This window comes from Leptodactylus fuscus, chromosome 4, assembly GCF_031893055.1.
Source record: "Leptodactylus fuscus isolate aLepFus1 chromosome 4, aLepFus1.hap2, whole genome shotgun sequence".
NCBI classification, from domain to species: domain Eukaryota; kingdom Metazoa; phylum Chordata; class Amphibia; order Anura; family Leptodactylidae; genus Leptodactylus; species Leptodactylus fuscus.
The window spans coordinates 118,455,271-118,474,764 of NC_134268.1; the positions used below are offsets into that span (position 1 = coordinate 118,455,271).

The 19,494-nt window shown below is 41.4% G+C and overlaps 1 protein-coding gene across 1 annotated transcript in view; it reads left to right on the forward strand.

Annotated features, from left to right (window-relative positions):
• Positions 1 to 17,199: 17,199 nt before the first annotated feature.
• The window catches only part of BASP1 (brain abundant membrane attached signal protein 1), a 58,164-nt gene continuing 55,869 nt past the window's right edge, over positions 17,200 to 19,494 (forward strand). The window contains exon 1 of the mRNA XM_075270985.1: positions 17,200 to 17,337. The gene's annotated coding sequence lies outside the window, so the exon portion shown is untranslated. The remainder of the gene's footprint in view (positions 17,338 to 19,494) is intronic.

Sequence of the window (19,494 nt, forward strand, 5' to 3'; positions counted from 1 at the left end):
AATTTGGCGATTTTTGAGGGTTTTTGTCTTCACATTGTGAGATGCTATATTTTCTTTATGTTTCTGGTGACGTGGCCATATAAGGGCTTATTCTTTGCGGGATGAGATGCATTTCGTAATGACACCATTTTTGGGTGTCTACATCTTATTGAATACATTTTATTAACCCTTTTTTGCTGGATTTAAAAAAAAAAAATCAATCCTGGCATTGAGTTTTACTTTTTTAATTTTGCGCCATGCAGCGTACAGTATAAGTAACATGTTCCCTTTATTCTGCGGGTCGGTACGGTTACGGCGATACCTCATTTATAGTATTTTTTTATGTGTTACTAGTTCTGCAGAGGAAAAACACATTTGGGGACATAAATCAATGTTTTTTGCATCGCATCTTCTAAGAGGCGTAACATTTTTATTTTTCGGTTGACAGAGTTGGTTGAGGGCTTATTTTTTGCGGGACAACCTGCGCTTTTTATTGGTACTGTTGTCGGATGCATATGACTTTTTGATCACTTTTTATAGCATATTTTGTATGGTGAGATGGCGAAAAATCATTACTTCCGGCGAGTTTTTTCCGTTTTTTTTTTCCGGCGTTCGCCGTGTATATTAAATATTATTTCAGTTTTATTGTACAGATTGTTACGGACGCGACAATACCAAATATGCATTGTTTTTATTACTTTTGAGTTCTTTTTTTATATAATTCATTTTCTATTGAGAAAAAGGGATTTTTGGGCTTTATAACTTTATTAATTTTTTTCATACACTTCATTTTATTTTTTTTACATTTTTTTTACTTTTTCATGTGTCCATTTAGGACACTTCAATCAGCAATACTTTGCTGATATAGAATGCCATGTGAGACACAGCCTGCAGGTGTCCCACATGGCATTCCGTAGCAGGATGTCAGGCTGTGTAGACGCACAGCTTGACATCAGAAGGTCCTGGCAGGATCACCAGGTATGTGGGGGCTTCGGGCAGTCTGGGGTCACTGGCCAGACCCCAGACTACCTTTTACTGCTATCGGCACCCTCCGATCTCGCCGCGGGGGGTGCCGATCTGATTTAATTGTCGGCGGATGCCTTTCGATCGCGCCGTGATGTTTCACGGCGCGATCGAAAGGGTTAAAACTTCCAGTCGGACTCAGTTCCGACTGGACGTTATGGAGGAAGGGGTTAGGTGTTAGTAACACCTAACCCCTGTCCCCCCCGCACCCCTCCCCCCGCCAGAAAGGTACCTAAAGGCCGGACGTATTTCGGCAATAGTCCGGTCTTTAGGTACCAGCACATGAGGCCGTAAATTTACGTACGGCGGTCCTCATGTGGTTAAAAAAAGACATTAAAGAAACAGCAGGGGGACAGCAGGGGCCCACTGAGGGATTCATTGATAACACAGTGGGCCAGTCCAAGGGACTTAACCCTCTCCAAACAAATAGCCATAAGTTCAAGGTATTTGCCTGCACCCCTTAGACAATCACCGCTCAATGTTTTTGCGACTTAGAATCCCAGTTGTGGTAACATCTGGGTTGCTCTGCGAGCCCAATCACTTGCATTCGTGCAAGTGTCACAGGGCAACAATGCAATCTTTGGAATTAAGGCCAAAACTGTCATATAGCTCCAGTCTTACATTATCAAGAAATTTGCCATTATGCATATTTAGCTACTTAAAATACATTCAAAACAAGATGAATTCCTCTTTTTCACAATATTTCTGCTTTTTATAGCTAATCTGCAAACATCTTCCCCTTTTAAACTTCCCTTTTAGATTTGCTGCGCTAGTTGTATTGCTGACAGTGAGCAGGTCTTTTTACAGTAAATTGGTAGGCTTTGAGCTGTCACATTCTAGGATCAGGCCTATCTACTGTATGCAGTATCATTTTACATGATATAAAATGCAGTATTTTGGAGAGAAAATACATAGCAATTACAATGACAAGTGATGCATTTTCCTGGTCAGTATTTCATCGCCATGCTGTGTGAGAAGAGCGGTGTAGATAAATAAAGAAACATGCTCAGAAGACATGTCTTCAGGGCCCCCTGTACTTTTGCTCCTGAAATCGCTCCAGTTTCCATAGCAACTAAAAGATCATTATTCCAATCACACTGTCCTCAGAGCTCGGCATTCCTCTTGATCACACAGGAGGCGCACAGCTAGTACACAGCACATATGCATTCACTGAGATGCAACAGTTGTGTTATACGTATGGTTTTGTATGTTGATGTGATTGATGAAAAGGTAAGAAAAAAATGTAGCTAAATAAACCTCTTAAAAACTCCCTTAAAAGAATTTAAGCAATTTCTATAAGCTAGAAGCTCCATCTCTGCATCTTTCATAGTGTTTCTTACATCCACAATAAAAGCAACTCTCCAAGATACCCTGTACTGAGCACCATTTGTCTGAGGCCAAGGTCCCCCGTAGCGAAAACACTGCCATTTGGTCATAGTCAGTGGGGAGTTTTCCTGGAAAAAAACACTAGAACAACAGAATTAGACCATGCTGCAAGACACCGGAACCCTGGGAAAAGATGAATATTTTATTATTTTTACCTGATTGGGCTTCAGTAGTTATGTCGTTGTCATCACACATAATGAAACTGATGTAACCCACGTGACCACTGAGGCCTATGGCAGTGCTATGGCACTGAAGAGAACAGGGGGCTGTGCCAGAGTCCAGGGGAAGTGAGTAACATTGTTTACTATGTTTGATCACCTCCCCTGGGCCTTATTGTACTCTGGGGTCTGAAAAAACCCAGAGTATAATAATAGCAGTTTCGTTTTGGATGTGTACAGTCCAAATGAAACCGATTGGCGAGTTTGCCCAAGTTCCAGGGATTTGGCAATCTCATGCCAGATGTGGCCCTGATTAGTCGTTTTGTCCAGTAACAGGTATAGCCGTAGCAATGACAATCTTTTAACCCCTTAACGCTCAGGTCAGTAATAGTTCGTCCTTGCAAGTAGCACATTAGCGCTCAGCTCAGTACTATTACTGACCTGTAATGGTGCGGGCACAGAAGCTGCTAGAAACAACATCTGAAAGGAGTTTGTATGTTCTCCCCGTGTTTGCGTGGATTTCCTCCCATTATACAAAGACATACTGATAGGAAAAAAATATGTACATTGTGATCCCTATATGGGGATCACAATCTACATTTAAAAAAAAAAAAAAAAAAGAATCTGTGCCCACGCCATTACTCTTGGCACGCACCCGGTTGTATTACACAGCCGAGAGCCGGGACGAGCTGCCCCAGTCAGTCTCCGGTCGAAGCTCCGCTTCGATCTGCAATTTTAACTCTTCAGATGGAACGGACAAACATGTCCGTAGCATCTAAAGAGTTGTGCAACATACCGATCCCCTCGGCACCCCCCGCAGCAAGATCAGGGTGTGCTCTGATTAATTTTATGTAGCCTGGGGTCTGGCTAGTGACCCCGGGCTGCTAGGACCCCCGTGTACCTGGTTGATCCTGCTGTGATGCCGGAAGTGTGCCTATGCGTCTCCATAGACACACTTCCTCTATAGCCTGCAATACACGTGTATTGCAGGCTATAGTACTGGACCAGCAATCAGAGTATTGCTGGTCCAAGTATCCTTATAGGAAAAATAAAAAATGTAAAAAAAAAAGTGTAAAAAAAAATGAAATAAAGCGTCTGAAATAAATAAATAAATAAATAAATAAAGCCCCCAAATTCCCTTTTTCTATATTAAATATGTTTTATAAAATTAAACCCTAAAAATTAATAAAAAATATGCATATTTGGTATCACCACATCTGTAACAACCTGTACAATAAAACTAAAACAATATTTCACCTATACAGTAAACGTCGGAAAACCCCCCCAGAAAAAAAATGCCAGAAATGATAATTTTTTGCCATCTCACCTTACAAAATATGCTATAAAAAGTGATGAAAAAGTCATATATATACCCCACAACAGTACCAATAAAAAGCGCAGGTTGACCCGCAAGAAATAAGCCCTCATCCAACTCTGTCAACCAAAAAATAAAAATGTTACGCATTTCAGAAGATGGCAATGCAAAAATCATTGATTTATGTCTCCATATGGGTTTTTGTTCTGCAAAATTACTAATGCATAAAAAAAATTATATAAATTAGGTACCGCCGTAATCGTAACGACCCGCAGAATAAAAGTAACATGTTAATTATGCTGTACGCTGTGCCGAAAACATTTAAAAAGTAAAATGCAATTCCAGAATTGATGTGATTTTTTTTTTATCCACCAAAAAAGAGTTAATAAAAAATAGTCAATAAGTTATAGGCACCCAAAAATGTCATTACAAAATGCATCATATCCCGGAAAAATACAAGCACTCATATAGCTACGTCAAAACTAAAATAAAAAAAACAGCTTGAATAATGTGATGACAAAAACCCCCCAAAATCGACAACTCATTAGAGCAAATCTGGTTGCGTCAGAAGGTGCGATCAGAGTAATAAATATTATGGTATGTTTTGCTGTTAACCCCTTCTTTGTTACAGAAAAATGTGGTTTAAAATGGAAAATGTGCATAAAAAAGTGACATTTGAAAATTTCACCTTTGTTTTGCATTAATTCCTGTGGAACACCTAAAGGGTTAATAAAGTTCCTATATACAATTTTGAATAGTTTTCTTGAAATTTTCTTGAAAATCTGACAATTTGCTATTAAAGTAATAAGCCTTCTAACTTCCTAGAAAAGTAAAAGGACATTGAAGAAACAATGTCAATATAAAGTAGTCATATAGGAAATGTTAATCAGGAAGAATTTTGTGTGATAGGACTGTCTGTTGTTTATAGGGGAATAACAGAAACTTTCAAAATTGATAATTTTATAAAATTTTCAGTATATTGTCCTTTTTTTTTAACAAACTAACGCAAAGTATAATCACCAAAATTTACCACCAACAAAAAGTACAATGTTTTACGAAAAATTAATCTTGGAATCACTTGGATAGGTAAATGCATTATGAAGCTATACATAAAGTAAAAGATATAATATTTGAAAAACAGGGTCTGAGCCTTAAGGGGTTAATGGCTGGTGTACAGTGTTTTAAGACTCGTAATAACATATTATTATTATTATTGTTTATTTATATAGCACCATTAATTCCATGGTGCTTTACATTTGGGGGTTTACATACAATACACAAACTATACAGGTAGATATAATACTAACAGTGATCGGCTGGCACAGTGGGGTAGAGGCAGCGCCGCACCTCCCATGAGGCAACCTGAAGCAAGCGCTTCAGGCGACGCTATGCCAGGGCGCCAGGGAGGGCGTCATTTTTGCTAACCTAAGCCAGTCCAGGACAAGCTGTTGTTCACCCCTGGGTAGAGGGCCCTGCCCGCGAGGGCTTACAATCTATGGGGGAAGGGGGTAGACACAGAAGGAGAGGGGGAGACAGTTCAGATGGTGGTGTGGTGGTAGTGTTATTGGAGGTTGTAGGCCTTCCTGAATAGGTGAGTCTTCAGGGCCTTCTTGAGTCCAAATGAAACCGATTGTCGAGTTTGCCCAAATTCCAGGGATTTGGCAATCTCATGCCAGATGTGGCCCTGATTAGTCGTTTTGTCCAGTAACAGGTATAGCCGTAGTAATGACAATCTTTTAACCCCTTAACAGAAGGAGAGGGGGAGACAGTTCAGATGGTGGTCTGGTGGTAGTGTTATTGGAGGTTGTAGGCCTTCCTGAATAGGTGAGTCTTCAGGGCCTTCTTGAAGCCTGTGATTGTGGGGGTCAGTCTTATGTGTCTTGGTAGGGAGTTCCAGAGTATGGGAGATGCACGGGAGAAATCTTGAAGGTGGTTGTGTGAGGAGCAGATGAGAGAAGAGCGGAGTAGGAGGTCATTGGAGGATCTGAGGTTGCGTGTGGGCAGGTAGTGGGAGATTAGTTCAGAGATATATGGACGGGCCAGGTTGTGGATTTCTTTGAATGTTAACATTAATAGCTTGAACTCAATTCGCTGGGCTATAGGTAGCCAGTGGAGGGACTGGCAGAGGGGAGCAGCCGATGAAGATTGGGGGGTGAGGTGGATCAAGCGAGCAGCACAGTTTAAGGTGGACTGGAGGGGGGTGAGGGTGTTTGCTGGGAGTCCATGGAGAAGGATGTTGCAGTAGTCTAAGCGGGAGATCATGAGGGCTTGGACAAGCATCTTGGTAGTTTCAGGGGTGAGGAAGGAGTGGATTCGATGGATGTTCTTGAGCTGGAGGCGGCAGGAGGTGTTGAGGGTTTGAACGTGTGACTTGAAGGATAGGTCAGAGTCCAGGGTTACCTCAAGACATCGGGCCTGTGAGACAGGGATAATTGTGGTTCTGTTAACTTTAATAGATGGGTCAGGTGGAGGGGCCACGTTGGGTGGGGTGAAAATGATGAACTCCGTTTTCTCCATGTTCAGTTTGAGAAAGCGGGAGGAGAGGAAGGAGGCTACGGCCGCTAAGCAGTCTGGAACTCTGGCCAGCAGGGAGGTAATGTCTGGTCCAGAGATGTATATTTGGGTGTCATAGGCATAGCAATAGTATTGAAAACCATGAGATTCTATGAGTTGGCCTAGGCCAAGGGTGTAGATGGAGAACAGGAGGGGTCCTAGGACGGAGCCTTGGGGGACACCTACAGAGAGAGGGCGTGGTGAGGAGGTGGTGTGCGAGTGGGAGACACTGAATGTGCGGTCAGTGAGGTATGAGGAGATCCATGAAAGGGCCAGGTCTGAGATACCAAGGGATGAGAGAATTTCTAACAAGAGGGAGTGGTCAACTGTGTCAAAGGCAGAAGAGAGGTCAAGGAGGAGGAGGATAGAGTAATGGCGCTTGGCTTTGGCGGTTAGAAGGTCATTGGTAACTTTTGTTAGGGCAGTTTCAGTGGAGTGCCGGGGTCTGAAGCCTGACTGAAGTCTGTCAAAGAGCAGGTTGGATGAGAGATAGGAGGAGAGTTCTGAGTGGACGTGTTGCTCAAGTAGTTTTGAGGTGAACGGGAGCAGTGAGATGGGACGATAGTTGGCTGGAGAGGACGGGTCGAGGGACGGTTTCTTAAGTATAGGAGTGACAGTGGCATGTTTGAAGGCAGAGGGGAAGGATCCATTGGCTAGGGATAGGTTGAAGAGATGAGTTAGGGCCGGAGTAATGACTTCAGTGAGTTTGGGGATGAGATGTGACTGGATCGGGTCAAGCGCACAGGAGGTGAGGTGGGATTTGGAGATTAGGGAGGAGAGTTTTTCGTCAGTGATGGAGGAGAAACAGGTCAGGGATGAGGAGCAGTAAGTAGTTGGGTAGAGGGGTTGTCGGGGGTGTAGGGCAAAACTATCTCTGATGGTGTCAATTTTAGTTTTGAAGTAGGAGGCAAAGTCATCAGCTGAGATAAGTGATGTCGGAGAGGGGGCAGGAGGAAGGAGGAGGGAGTTGAAGGTGGTGAATAGCTGTTATATTACCACTACATACTGATAAAATGGGTTAAAAAAAAGTGTTACAAAAAAAACTTCAATGAATATCACAAACCAGTAACATCATTTCCTTAGTAAGGTAAACTCAAATGAAGAAATGTAAAGTATTCCATTTTCTGCCATTTATATTTTTGATGAGTCAAGACTCATGTACACTAGCAACAATCATTTCCAAACAATATGTATAACTTAAAATGTGCAGCAAGGTATGGCCAGTTTCACATGTGCATTATACCGTTACATTTGAGCGCCTGTATTATAGCAGTAAGATCAAGCCTGACTGTGGGTCACCAGAACAAATGGCATTATAGGTCCCCATGATCCTCTCAGTCTCAGATACAATCGAGCCGCCACTTGAGGCTGAAATAGGGCCACATAAAAGCACAGCTACAATATTACGGACTGTCCACATAAACTTCCCCAAATCTAATTTCACAAAATCTACTGTATACTCCAGTTCAGTATCCTGAATACATGCAGAATTTGCCCTTGAAATCTTAATTTTCATTGACCAACATTCTACTTGCTCGCTTTCTGTTGGGTGATGAGACAAATTTAGTATTGGACAAAAATGCACAGCATTGCAAAAAACAAAGATTGTGGTAATGTATGTAGTTCTAAGAGGGATGCTAATGGTTAACATATAATATTTTATATTGACTTATGGGAGAGAGGCACAGTAAAATACAACACCAACACAATACAATAAAAGTACAAAAAGCAGAGCTGGATAAATAATTACGTTTCTGAGAGAGGCAGAATAAACTTTAACTCCTGGCATTGTTATAATACCTTTTTATTTACATAGTACTTTGAATTGCAAGGACATTTTGACCTATGAGTTCTATGATACAAGTATTGCTAGGAATGACTATGGTAAGTCTTACTGAGACTTCTTTACTTTCCATTGTATGACTTGTTTTCATCTTAAGCAGATATAATATTTAATAATTAGTCGATACAATGTAAAGTATACACAGGTATTCTTAACAGAAATATAACACAATCCACGGTTTAAATAAAAAAAAAACCCACACACAAGAGTCTCATTCATGGTGTGGGTACACCCCAGAAGCATTAACAATGTGTGATAAAAATGCCACTAACAATTTCAGGCAGCTTATGAAAACACAGTTTATCCTTCCGTGAGTGTAAAAATATGGAAATACCAGTGTGATTGTAAGGATTAATGAAAAGATAACTGGAAGTGCAGCCCATAGCAAGCAATGTGGGTCTAGATTTTATACATTTTCTTACAAAATAGTGACTTTCAAATACAGCTGTAAAAAATTCCTCATGCTCAGGTTCTACGAGCCATTTTTGTTAAATCTCTGTAATTCATAACGTATAATTCATATTATATGAAAATAGATACTAATGTCACATCGAGTAAGAAGACTGCCTCCAGCATGATAAACAGTTGTCCAAGTCCTGACACGGTGGCACAATTTAGTTGATTCTAGCAATAAAATAGTATGTCGTACATTTTTTAGTAAATGTCATAACACATTCATGGAATACATTAATTAGGCGTAGTCCTCTGTACAGAATAATGCTAAAATCCATATACAACACCATAAATCTGGGCAAATGCTGAATTTTCAGTTTTTGCCTTGAGTACATTTTTAACTGAATGTTTTGTAAAAAAGTATGGCCCCCAGAGTGTTTTAGAAATCTATGGTCAGATTTTAGAGTTAGCGCAATAACTCAATACAGGGGGTAGGTCATGTGAACTAGTTCCACATATGGAAGGTACTAAACAGTGTACAGAGCTAAATTATAGACTGTGGTAGGCCCTGATGTGAAGGAGTCTGACAATTATATAATTCCTCTTATCTTCACATACTAGTTTATGCTCCAGAGTATTCATTCACACCCCAGATAAGTCTTTATGTGATATCTATTTGTAGCTGGGCAACAGAAGAAAACACAACTGAAAAATGATAGGAGAAAATTGACCTAATAGAAGCCATCTTATACATTTATGGCATATCCGCAGGTCATATCCACCACAGGGGCATGCAGATATTAGGCATTTATGGCATACTGACATTTTATATATCGTCAATATATCAGGTAGGAATACCCCTTTAAATTAAACATAATACAGAGATAATTCTGGAGAAAAACTGAAATGAAAAGGCTCACTCTTACTGGTATGGATGAAGTTAAAACTGATTTTGAGGAATGAGGGACATACAGTATATGGCCAGGCATATACTTCTAGTTTATAGTGGTCTTTTCTCACGGATTCTATGGTTAGAAGACTCCATTGGTTTCTATTGTAATTTTAGAATGTGAAGCATGAGCAAAAGTTTATAAGTGAGAGCAAATGAGCCCATGGCCTTATGTGATTGATTTCCAAGAATTTGTGTGTAATACTGCGCAGATGTCAACAGTTACAGTGTAACATAAGGCAAAAACTAGCTGAACCTCCTACTCCTCAAAGCCTAACTTATCAAGCTAATTCTAATATATCTAAACTCAAGAACCCGTTCTAATGTCTTGGGATTATGACCAGCAAAGCTCCTGTATGAAAACTGTATAATCATGATTGGCCGTGTGTTAGTGTTCTAAGCCATGGTGCATACCCCTGGGGACAGCGGAGTGCACCCTCTGGGGTATGTGCACCTCAGGTTGAGAGCTATTTCTCTAGAAAACATGCTGTAGAAGACTGCCAACTAATTCTGCATGTGCTATTATTGATATTACCATTTCCTCACCATTTTCCCTGTCTTGGGATGACTATAATTGTGCTAGTCCATAGTTAGTGTGCCATTGCATCAATACAATAATGTGGTACTGCTTACGGCCATACCTGCAATAAGCCATAAACTGCTGAATACGTGCAAATCGAATGCATTTAGCAAGTATTCTAAAACATATCAGTGAAGAAAACAATATGCTATTAAAGCAATGTATACAAAAGCTGAACTTTTACAGCCAGAAAATCTGATTTCGCCAACACTAAGCTTTCAAGAGCACTGCCTTTCAAAACACAACAGGAAATGAAGTAACAGAATAAGAGAGTGCCTAGAATATCAGAGGTGAAAGTAACATCTTACCATTAATGTTTCACATGAATCCAGAATAAGTATAATTATTTTGTGGTATGGTTTGGTAATTGAAAAAACACAAATCTGTGAAATATTGAAATAATTACGAATGGTAAAGAAGCTTAACTTTAGACTGGATCAACCCACACTGGCCCATATTTGCTACTGCGGTTACGAATAAACACTAGCATAAGCTTGGTGCATCTTTGATGCATCTAGACTGGAGTCAGCTTCTTCGACTTGCTAGACATTTGGGTGTGGCCTCTTAGGACGTATCTTAAATGCGCCCAAATCCTCTAAAATTCTAGTAAAATTCTGACTCAAAGTAAGTCAACTAATATGTCGTACACACTTAGATTAGAAAGTCTAAAGCTACACCGATACACTATCCAGTATCAGCCACTTTGATTTGGTGCAATTTAAGACTGCTTATGTAAATTTGCACTGTGCATTAGTAATTTTGGGCCATTGTGCTCTGTTTCAGAGCCAAAATAGTTAACAGGACCTTGACCCTTATTCGGGACCAACAATCATAACTTTACTATTGCAAAAGCCTGAAAATATCATGAAAATGACAGCCTTAAATACAGCATTAACAGTCTTATTGAAGTCATGGGAAACTAAAGAAGTAAAGCTGAGAGCAAACACAGCACTTTATCAAACAATGTGTTTGATAAATATATAAATATATATATAGTGAAGGGGGCGGGGCTTAGCGCCGTTCGCCGGCAGAGAGCAGGCACGGAGATGACCTGCTCTCTGCCTGAGCGTGAGGGGAGGCTGCTGGAGCAGCGTTGCTCCTGTGGCCTCCCCAAACCACCGCTCGGTGCTAAGCCAGTCCAGGACAGCTTGTCTGCATTTTGTGTTTCACGTACATAGGAAGGGATCGTCTCCAAGTTACCACCTATTACATAGGATAGGACTAGGCAAGCAGGAAGGGACAGTGGGGGGCTTCAGCTTAGGACTCACTGTCTCTTGTGCCCCTTCCCAGGGTTTCCAGCAGTTACAGGGGAATTGCTGCTCCTATTGCAATTCCCTTACAGAGGACCTTTCACATGTGGTGTAATATACTGCTAGAAAAATGACAGTGCGCTGAATTCAACACACTATCGGCTTTCTCATTTTATTTTTTTTTTTAAAGTAGATTGTGAGCCCCAAATAGGGATCACAATGTACTTTTTTTTTTTTCTTATCAGTAGGTCTTTGTTGAATGGGAGGAAATCCACACAAACATGGGGAGAACATACAAACTCCTTGCAGATGTTGTTCCTGGCAGGATTTGAACCCAGGACTACAGCGTTGCAAGGCTGCAGTGCTAACCACTGAGTCACCGTGTTGCCCCTATTCTATCGGCTTTCCCATTCTGTGCCCCCGCTGAAGAGCTATTGTCAGCTTTCTAGCTTTGTATTAAACCGCATGTGCCCCAAGGACGTGAAAGGTCCTCTTTAAACCAAATAGTGAAACATATTCATTTTTCTAATTTCAGATTATAGATTGTTTTATTTCATTTTCTGTATATGTCTATGGGGCGGTATCTTGTTTGAGCTGCTGTTAACAACACTTAGAGGCATGCTTTACAGCAGCCAGAAGGTGCATAGGTAGTAATTTTGTAATAGACTTCAGTTCGATCTCTTCTCCGATGGAGTAGGATGTGCCTAATTTACTAAGATGGACATGCCTTTTAATAGCTTACATGAATCTATTGCTAAGTGTCCACCAGAGGCTCAAATATGCACCAACTACAAGACTATACTATACAAGACTATACTACTATAATTTACACATGTAAATGACAGTAAAGAATTGCAAAAATCCTTTAAAAACATCAACTCAACCCCACCAATTGATGATTTTGGGTCACTTGGATCAAATGGTGTTTTTTTCTTGTGAAGTTTTGGCTCCATAGTATTGTCAATGTGGAAATGGACTATTTGGAGCAATGAGGCTGTTCCAATGAGGTAAGTGGCACCTTCCTTGTTGCTCCAAAGGGCTCATTTACATATTGACAAAAATGGTGATATCTTGTCAACACAGTTTGATTCAGGTGACCCTATGTTATAGATCTACCAGACTGGGTTGATAAGAATCTGGCGACAGACTCCCTTTAACATAAAAACTAGAGTCAAACGATAGATGACAAATTCCCTTCAAATACATACAAAAAGGCAATCCAAAACCCAAAATGGTGGCAACACTCTCATTGCTCCAAAGAGCGTATTCACATATTGAGAAAAACAGTGATATCTCTAGAACAGAGACACTGATTTGAGAGGGGAAAATACCATTTGGTCCAAGTGACCCGACCTATCTATATCTGGGTCTGTGTTTACATTCTGGGTTCTGGTGACAGATTCTCCTTAAGTTTTCCACCACTTATTCTGACATTTCCACATTTCCCACAAGGTAACTTACACATGGAAAGTATTTAGTATCAGTTTTAGTATGCAAAGACAGGAGTGAGGACTAAATAGATAAAATTGGATAATTTATTTCTGCTATATTTTTGGCCTTATCCCGGTTTTGGTTTACAAAACACTGATTTATGAGCTGTAAAGTGACTGCGTCACTCCGAAAATGCCTGTTATCTGCATCCTATTAAAGTGCAGGAGGGGCTGAACAGATTGATGTATAGAATGGTGGAGAAAAATTCAGTATAACCTAATTTATTTATTTAATTTCTACCATTGTGCTTTCTATGCCTAGAAGGCGTCATCTGTGATCAGGGTCGGACTGGGGTGTCTAGGGCCCACCAGTGGAATTGTTTCTAGGGGCCCACCACCAGCGGTTTTATATACCGCTAGAAAGCCAACAGTGCGCTGAATTCAGTGCAGTTTTCACGTTCTGTGCCCCCGGTGAAGAGCTATCGGTGCCGGTACCATAGCTCTTCACTGTCAGAAGGGCGTTCCTGACAGTCAATCAGTAACGCCCTTCATCACAGTAGCGTCTATTGCGCTGTACTGTGTGAGGGGGCGTTGCTTACCGCCTAGTGATGACGCTGAGCGTTGAGGAACGCTACCTCCCCCCAGTACACGTCTATGGACGACCATTATCAGGAGGGGAGGGGGCGTTCCTCCCCGATCTCATAGTACAGCACAATAGGCGCTGCTGGGAAGAAGGACGTTCCTGACTGACTGTGAGAAACGCCCTTCTGACAGTGAAGAGCTACAGTACCGGGACCGATAGCTCTTCACCGGGGGCACAGAATGGGAAAGCTGCACTGAATTCAGCGCACTGTTGGCTTTCTAGCGGTATATAAAACCGCATGTGCCCCAGGTGGTAAGAGCTCCTCCTTAACATCTCAATATACTGTACATTATACTATAAGGATAAGACCTAACACAGCGTCCCACAGCAAAAAAACACTGCAGGAAAACCCCCGGCGGCAACATGTCAGTTTTCCTGCAGCGCTTTTTGCAGAAACTCCACAGAGGTTTGCTCTGAGGACTTTCTGCTTCCATTATACCTATAGGGACACTGTAGGTGTTTCCGTAGGTATAAGTGCTGTGATCTCCAAAAACTGCAACAGTTACCTACACACTCATACATATACATTCATATATTCTCACACACACACACACACACACACACACACACACACACACACACACATATATATATAGATATCTATCTATATATAGATATATATATATATATATCTAGCATATACACATTTATATACCATATATACTAACATATATACATACACTCACACATTATTATAGCATACTGTATATACACACACACATACCTGTATACAAACATACAGTCCTCACACAGTATACAAGACACATACTTTAACCCTTAAGTACTATCATGGTGTCTATCATAATGATATGTGTATGGTAGTGGTGTATGATAGACACCATGATAGGACTTAAGGGTTAACCAAATGTACACATATACATATTAAATATTACATTTTACCAAAAAAAAGAAAAAATATACTCACATTTGTTCAGCAGCAGCAGACTCCTCTGTCCCCACACAGGCCGATGTAAGCGATGACTCACTCTGAAGAGGAGGGGGAGGGGGGAAAGTCCCGGCTTGCAGAGAGATCGCTTCCTAAGATTGCACTGGCAGTAAGTGTCGGGGCCCTGGGAAACTGCCGGTAGCCGTGCTTCTTTATTCATTACAGCGCTGCCAGCAGCCTGGGGCCCCGAGCTTACTGTTCCAGCCCCTGCCACTAGCATCATCGCTCAGTTTATCAATGCAAATGCACTGGATGTCAGGGGCCCGAACCAGTCCCTGACATCCAGATCGGGACCCTGACCAGTGCTTCTATATAGTCGGGGCCTGGGGCCCACCGGGGGATTCCCCGGTGCTCCAGCAGGCCAGTCCGACCCTGTCTGTGATCATGGTGGTGGTCCTATCAGGGACTGACAGCTACATCTGTATGAACCATCATGGAGGGTAGGCTGCCAATCATTGACAGGACTGCCCCCATGGATTGGTGATTCCTTCTAAGTATAGAAAGACAAAAGATATACATAAATAAAATATGTTTTACTAAAAAATTTTTACCAGAAAACCATACATCAATCTGTTCAGCTGCTCCTGCTTTTTAACGTTCAGCTTTGTTGCACATTGGACCACATTTAATGGTGACAGGTACACTTTAAGTGCCAGAGGAAAAGGGGAATAACTTACAAGACACATATTGTATTACTTATGCTCTATTACTTATACATACCGTGTTACTAGCTCTCTAGCTCTCTCCATCCACATACACAAAAACTCCATACTTTTTTAATGGATAACACACTGACCCATTAATTTCCATTGCCTCATACACAAAGCGTGTTGTCCGGGCTCATTCATTCAAATGTAAGGGTCCATAGAAAACACAGACAGTACATAAATGCCATCTGTGTGCTGACTGTTTAGGTTTTGAAGACCCAAGAGTGGTCTTGTGCATGTGGCCTTAATATTCATAATGAAGTAAGCTCGCAGTGTATATGTTAAATGTATCCACAGGACTCCATTCACTCAGTGGAGGCCAAGTATCCTTTTGACCTTTGTTTCTTAAAGCGCAACAAAAAATAGCTGGCACTCCAAAAAGATAAATCGACAAAAAGTAAAGGTATTTTATTGCCCCATACAAGCAACGTTTCAGCCCAACTTACCTGAGCTTTTTTCATGCCACATGCTGTATGTTGGAGGATTTGGTGGGGTGTATATGTCACAAAAAAGCTAATACCTCCAGCAGAAGGCTCAAATGCTATGTGCAAGGGTTCTAATAAATCATTCAATATCAGCAAAGCTAGCCCTTAAAACACTGCAAAATTATGTGTATGGAGCTTGTGCAGTACAGTTGCTGCAGCTCTTTGGAAATACATGACAGCCATAGACTTCTATTGGTTCTATGGGTCCGCACAAATAAGACGTTGTACCGAACCATAATATGCAGAATGTACAAGTACTTCCTAACCTACAACAAATGCAGCACTGTTCTGTTCACATGAGATTTCCATTTCTTCATCACATTGATTCAGTATTTTCTTGATTTGCTAATCTTGACTACTATTTCTAGGGTTTGTGCTAACGGATACCTGATATTCAGTAATATTCATGTTCTACAACTACAAAAGTAAATAGAAGAGTATGTTCACATGTGACACATTTGTTACAGAAATTTCTGCAACTCACACATTTCAGTCTGTTTTGTGAAAAGCCATGCACATATGTCCAAAAGAAATCTATGAAACAGCTTGCTGCATAAACCTGCTATGTGTGAACAAACCTTTATACCATTAATCAGGAAGATAGTTTTCCTAAGTCTTTGTATCTGAGTGCCTTTGTTACAGTTCTGCAAAATGTCAACACTCAAGTAAGGAGGGTCAGATACCTTGACAACATGTTTGTCTATGACAGTCCTAATGATAACCTACAAGCCATGCTGTATATAGCAACAATTATAAAAAGCTCAATTATAATACCTGACCAATCATTGGCATCTATAGAAGACTCCAAATATTCCTGAACACATGGAATGCATTTTAATAAAATACTGTCAGTGTACCTAACATATGTCACTGACTCCTGCATGTTGTGCCCTGCAGGGGGAGCCAAAATGCAGAACATTTCAATTTACTAAACATTGTCAATTCTTTATAAAAAAAATATTTGAATAAACTCAAGTAAATCCTAATAAAAAGTCCCTTCTACATAGGACTTTCATAGCCATAAAGCCCTACAGCAATATGATAAGAACTGCTCTAAGCACTCCCACTGACACAAGGTGTACTCCATTCAGGAAATTGAAGCTGTAGACCTGTTTATGTCCTGTGAGGGATGGAAGCCAAGAGCATAAATTCCTTGCACTAAAAAGTATGGTCCAAGTAGTTCAATCTCCAGAGTGCCCCAGTAGATGGGCTCTGTGCAGTAGTCAGTTGCCCCCCAGACAGCAGGTATGTAAGGAGAGTGATATAGATCTGAAGAGCAGCAGCACATCCAGGGGTACCCCAAAATCCACTCCAGGGCTGTAGTAGGAAGACTGCCATCCACGCTGTGCATCCTGCCATCCCCATATAAAGCTCAGGGTAGGCAGGGTGGTCTCCTAAATTTGAGAGCAAGCATGATCAGCACACACACTTTAATATTTATTGAAAAAAAAAAAGCCCCACGGTGGCTTATGGACAGGGGAAAGGGAGGGAGTGGGAGAGAAGAGGGAAAGGGGGAGACGGGGGAGGAGAAGCAGAAGGGGAGGAGGGAGAGGGAGAAATGCAGAGGCAGCAGCAGCAGCACAACGCCTGCTAATCACTACAGTGCCAGCCACCGAGCAAGGGAGACACAGCACCCAGGCTAACCAGGGCAGGAGGGCACACTAACACCCCAGGACAGGCACAGGCTATACAACAAGGTAAGCTGCACATCTGTTCCTACACACATCTCTATGGAGCTGGCACTGTGGAACCTACATTGTACGTGGGACTGGCTTTTAATAACCCCTGTACACACGGGGCTCCGGTAATTACCAACAAGTATGCACTAAGCAGCATATTAGACTAGCGGAATCGCCTCCCATGTGAATGAGCCCGAGTACAGGGCAATGGCACATACACACGTGTTGTATAGCATTGATGGTGGCATAAGGGAGGGTAGCAAGCTGGGCACATATTCATCTGGAGGGATGAATGACCTAAATACTGTTCTTTTCATGCTTCTTTGTCTTGAGCTGTGCGGCTCTTGTACACTTGGATCATGGAGTTTCGCTGATATCCATACTGGGCGTTTCTGCTTTTGGATTGCTTGACAGTACGGGGCAAGAATGGGTTAATCGTGCCCTGCCATGACGGTGAGGACCCCCAGATGTAATAATAATGGGCGATGTTCTTAGTGCAGACTGCTAGTGGGAAGCTGAGCTTGATGCATAGACAACAGCTGGATGACATCTGTCCAGAGCAGATCTGCTGCAGCCATTGCACAGTTCACCATTGTCTCGTCGTCTATCACTGAGCAAACACGTGCGCCATGTACAAATCAGATCTATATATCAATGAATAATATAGTATATATAGAATATAGTGCACAGATATGTAGCTCCTGCAGTCTGACTATCGATCATGCATATGGATTAGGAAGGCATTTCTAGCTATAAAGGCAGTGACATGGAGTGACAGCTATCGGGACATGATCCATCCATATCAGTCTCTTGTTACATGAAGAATACTGCAGTGCAAATGAATGAGACTTTACAGTAATTACCAATTCCTTTGTCTTTGACTCACGCATGCGCAGAGCGGCGGGGCGTGGAGAGCTGCTTTTGCCTCCACGAGTAGCTCTCCTTGGTACCCTGCATTCCTCTCACTAAGAAAGCCAAGACCCTTCAGTCACAAATATAGACTTACCTAGTAATATGGCTGCTTAGCCTCTAAGATGTGAGAGAAGCCATGCCAGTACCTAAGGCACAGATAGCCTGTAAGATGTGAGAGAAGCCATGCCAATACCTGAGGCACAGACTTACACAGTGCCACAAAGATGGCACACATATTGTCACTGTACACTCCCTGTGTAGATATAGTAATTGTACTGACACCCTGCTACCTGGGAACATGTATGCGTAATACCACATACATGTATCTTATATACATACAAATATCTATGGTGGCCAAGAATTTAGACTATTTCTCAGCATGGTGGCGGCAGTCAGTGGCCATCTGGCTATTACATCACGTGTAGATGAGGTTACCGTCCAAGTGACGACGCTCATTCATCAGAATAATGTGCACCTAAAATGGGTGGAGCACCCCTGTGTGTATGTATACGTGACAGTCTGAACTGCGCTCTAGCTGGATTGTGAATAAATGGTAGTCAGTCAGAAAAGGCTTTGCCACCTGTTTCATTTTTACAAAAAAATAAAATAAAATTTTTTATATATATATATATATATATATATATATATATATATATATATATATATATTTTGACTATTTCTAAGGTTTCTCTGCCTCTTATTTATTAATGATACTTTGGTCAGTGGATCTGAAAAATCTCCGCAAACTGGTTGCGAGCAATGTCTGACAACCTCCAAAAATGTGCCTTTATCTATATGGTTGTGCTATGTCTCTTGGTAAATATTGTATATGTAGTCGGAGATTCGGGATCGGTCCTAAGTTTGGGTGAGCCTGTCCTGTTTTGGTGGACAGGTTTCTTGCTATGTGATAATAGTATCCAATGTTGTTTATGGTGATTAATATGCAGAAATCACACAGAGCCATAATATGGCGGAATGAATAACTCGCAAGGCTGTAGCTACTAGGCAGTGTATCCATAGTAACCAGTTTGTCTCGCATTGCTCAAGGCCGAATTGGCACTGTGCTGACAGCAAGAGGAAAATGAACTTGGCAGCATTCACACCATGCTATTCTATATTGCAGCCAGCAATATTAATCAGATTTTTTACAAAACCAAGCATCTGCTGATGTTCAGTTCATACTTGCGTTTTCTATTTAAAAAAATGATTTCTTTAAAAAAATCGTAACCTCAACAGCTTACACTTTATTCGCAGCTATGTAAT